Source organism: Oryzias melastigma, linkage group LG13 (genome assembly GCF_002922805.2).
Source record: "Oryzias melastigma strain HK-1 linkage group LG13, ASM292280v2, whole genome shotgun sequence".
Classification (NCBI taxonomy): domain Eukaryota; kingdom Metazoa; phylum Chordata; class Actinopteri; order Beloniformes; family Adrianichthyidae; genus Oryzias; species Oryzias melastigma.
In genome coordinates, this window is record NC_050524.1 from 8,716,591 (window position 1) to 8,720,712 (window position 4,122).

A 4,122-nucleotide genomic window follows, 5' to 3' on the forward strand; every position below is an offset into this window, starting at 1 on the left:
GACTTGAGTGTTTTACCGGCACCATGAGTGAGAGTGGTGTGTGTATGAGTCAGGCTCCTCACAGTGTCGGCTGTTCTGTGGTTCTGTAATGTAAAAAAAATGGTAGTCAAAATGTTGACACCATCTGGTCTCCATGGCCTGCGTGTGCGCTTCTTACTCCAATCACGAGGGATCATACAATGTATGGGACACAAGTGATGTCTGGATTTAATCTGCCAGTACTCTGTGGCTCTGCTCCCACCCAAATCGCTAGAATATATTTCCTTCCAACAATTTAAATTATTATCAAAACATTTATGAAAAAGCGCCACTGAGCCGCAAGGGAGTGCTTGAAGAGCCGCATGCGGCTCCGGAGCCGCAGGTTGCCGACCCCCGGGTTAGGGTTAGTTAGTTAGTTAGTTAGTTTTAATAAACCATCTATCATCAGAACACAGTGGAATCACAAATAGACATCGTGCTGTTAATATTTATTCAATTTTCACTTTGTAAAATCAGTGACGCCATATCCGATATTAAGAAAAGCGAAAGAAAAGTAGTGAGCATGGTGTCCGAATTACTTTTAAAATCCAGATAGAGTCCCGCTTTATATAGTTTTTAGTAGTTTGGGATTGGAATTCGAATATAGCCCACTATTTTCCATACATTTCCATCTGGAGGGCTAAATGCAGGGGTAGGGAGGAGCAGGGGTAGTAGAAGAATTCGGATTCGACCAACATTTCTATGGCAACCACTCTTGCCAATGAGGAGTGATCTTGTTGGATGTCCACACCCCTACCACTTAAAAGCGAACTCATCAATTAAACGTTTTAAATGTTCAATATGTGACCATATACTTTTATTGAGGCATCTGATTGGTAAGTTTATAACTTGAATAACTACACAAAAAAACATCAAGAAAAATTATAATTAGCAATAAACATTAGAATTGGTTATTCTGACAAATAGAATTACTGAGTAATAGCTGTCTATTCCTCAATAGACGTCTATGGGATTTTTCTGTCTTCTTGGAGTCAGCGGGTACTTCCTGTTTGGAACATGGGGAGGTTGCTCTCTCCAGTTCTTATATACAGTCAGTGGTTGGGATAGCAACCCGAGCAGTAGGACCATGAGTTGCCATGGAAATAAAAGACCAAGCCAATGCAGAAGTATCTCCAACCGAGCTCTGTGTGATCTTTGGCCATGAATGTGGTGGTTTTAGGAGGACCCATGCGCTGGAAACTGGAAAGTAGAATTGGACCTTAAATAGACATGAAACAGACAAAAGTTATTTTAAAGCATCTAAATTTAAAGTAACTTTGATCCAAGTGAGGTTTTTTATAGATGGAAATGTCATCTAAGACATCATGGTTCTTGAGGTCAATACAATATCAATAATTTTAATAATGAAATCTCTAAATTGGTAGAAAAAATGATTGGTATAAGTCTAGAACCATATTTGTAAAGATGTTAATTACAGTTTTGACAATGAATAAAACTCTTCAAATCTTAATAAAAGTGCTACCGAGCAGAAACACATTTGTCGTTCCAGCTCCACCCAGTTTTATTACAAATGATCCTGGGCCACACACTCAGATCTATGCCACCTGCCCCATCGGAGCACTTCCCCATGTCTTGTGTTCATTACTAATATCGTCATTAAGATCCATGGAGAGGTCGTTGAATATGTTTTCACAGCCGGTGTGTGACACCATCGCATTTCAAGAGCACCTCATAAATGCGAGGTCCTAGGCTGAGGTCAGGTCTGGGAAGGTTTACAGTCACCCTTCTGCTTGCAGAGTCGTTGTCTCTGCTCTGCAGTGGCACTGATCCAACCAACCACAAACTATGTAAAAAATTGACAAAAAAGCAAAAAGTTAAGGATTTTAAGTATTTTAACCAAACTAAAATACATGTTTAGCATTTGGTTTAATTACACTACAATCTAAGCTATTTCTGACAAAATCTAATTTATTCTGGATCTAAAGTTATCTTGGAATATCTACAAATGAAGAGATAGTTTAACTTTTTTTTCCCAGAAACAACTAGTGAGGGAAAAAATGAAACTCCTGTAATAAAAACAAAATAGGAACTTCAAGGGTAAAACATGTTTCTCTTAATATTTTCTCTTAATGTTCAGGAAAGGCCACACATGGTGCAGAACAAAAAGGGAAAACTTAGATCTCTAAAGCAAGTGATTTGCAAAGAAATGAATGTTTCCACATAAAACTGCTTATTAAAAATTGGAAGAACAGCTTGTTAGCTTGCCTAATTATTACATGAAAAAAAAATGCTGATGTCAGCAAGATTAGTTATGGATTACAGATTTTTGGGTTTCTTTTGGACTTTTATCCCTATAGAAGCAGTTAACAACAATAAATAAATAAAAAAGATGCAGATTGGATGTTGTGATCTGAAAACAAATTAAGGATCAAATAAATGTAACTTTTTTTGCTTTTCTTTTATTCAAATGGAGGGAAAGCAAGAAAAAAGCCAATTTAAGACAAATCTCACATTTTAGTGCTTATTAAAGTTATCTTTTTTAATTAGATATCTACTTTTTTAGTCATGACAGGAAGCTTACAAAATCAACAAAATGGTAATTTTGTATTTCATAATCTACTAGGACCTGGCCATCCAAGTTTTATCCTTAGTTTGAAACTCTTTGGCCTAATTTCAGCGTAATCTCTTTACAGGGCGCTTGTAGAATGTCTTGTAGGACTACACACTAAGCCTGTTTCCCTTCAATCATGTGACTTTTTAAACTTTAACCTTACAAATAAGTACACATTTATGCCAACTAAAGCAAAGTAAGGAAGTTCGTGTCATAGTTTGGCCACAAAAATGCACTATTTACCACTTTTTTCTTTTATTAAAACAAAATTCACATTAAAACAATTCACAAGGCAGTGGGTTCTTTAAAAAAGCCTGAGCTTATCCCTTATTACCCCACATTAGGGCATTTATTGAGATTTCTGTATAAGCTTGTGTGTGGCTTTGCCTTCATGGATGGATGGATGGAATCACTGCTGTACTGTGTGGCTATAATGCATTGTTTTAATATTTGCATTGACCTATAACCTTTTTTGAACCCTTTCACATTGCTGCAATCCAATGCTGTATAAAAATCCCAGCCCAGTCTGGGGTTTGTGAGATGCTGCAACCATTTGCATTGACTTTAGTGTCCTGGTGTAATCTGTTACGGGAAGAAAAAACATTGTATAGTTGTAGCTGAATGAGCCCCAGCCTGAAAGGAAACGGAAAACAGGGGGTAAGTGTTTTTCTTCTAGTTTTTACTTTTCCTCAGGCTTTGGTTTTCTCCCCCACCCCTCACTTTTTTCCCCCTCACAGCTTTTCCCAGTATCCCCTCTTTGTCAGTGGGCACTAGATTTGCTGCTGGCCTCTTTGTACAGCACAATGCTCCCTTTCACAAGTTCAGACAAGTATGATTGGCAGGTGTAAGTAGCTGCATAATGCTATAAACAAAAGTACTTGACAACAAAAATTCTTCTTCCATCCAAAACAGTGCTCCTGAATAAAGGCCATTAATTACATTCAGAGAAAACTTCAGTCTAAAGAAGGGGTCCCCAAACTATGGCTCGTGGGCCAGATCCGGCCCAAGTCCACATTTAGCCCGGCCCCCAAACAATATCAGACAGAGACCCATGATTTTTTTTTCCAATCTGGCCAAATGATCAAGATCCTCAAAGAACATGACTTCCAGGACCAGGAACTGCTCTTGGACTCACCTTTCAAGTGAGGCACAACAACTCATTGAAATGTGGTTGGATGAATGCAGACTCATTAAAGCAACTTTTAATGTGGTAGGCATTTCTTCTCACACTGTTTTTCCAACAATTTATGTATCATATACACTATCAGTGAACCTTCATAGCCAACGTCTCCGTAGCAGCCGCCTTGCAGCACGTCTCCACCATAACAAAGTAGCAAAACTAAGTGTTATAAGTGTAAACGTTTGGGTCTATTCATAATGGAACCTGTAAATAAAACCACGTGACTAAAAATCTCTTCACTCATTGGCCAGGAATAAGAAGGGCGGGGCAAAGCAACAAGAGAGGGAAACTATGGATGTTGTAGTGTCGTGGCATTGTGTCACTGGCATTCACTTACACTTTTTCTGTATGT

At 38.3% G+C, this 4,122-nt stretch overlaps 1 protein-coding gene and 1 long non-coding RNA gene across 2 annotated transcripts in view; one reads left to right on the top strand and one right to left on the bottom strand.

The window, feature by feature from the left end:
* LOC112149171 (protocadherin-16) overlaps positions 1–4,122 on the top strand; it is a 118,428-nt gene that overhangs the window by 55,035 nt on the left and 59,271 nt on the right. The window lies entirely within an intron of this gene.
* The window catches only part of LOC118599508, a 1,530-nt gene continuing 1,053 nt past the window's right edge, over positions 3,646–4,122 (bottom strand). Inside the window, exon 2 of the long non-coding RNA XR_004948890.1 lies at positions 3,646–3,863. This is a non-coding gene — a long non-coding RNA (uncharacterized LOC118599508). The remainder of the gene's footprint in view (positions 3,864–4,122) is intronic.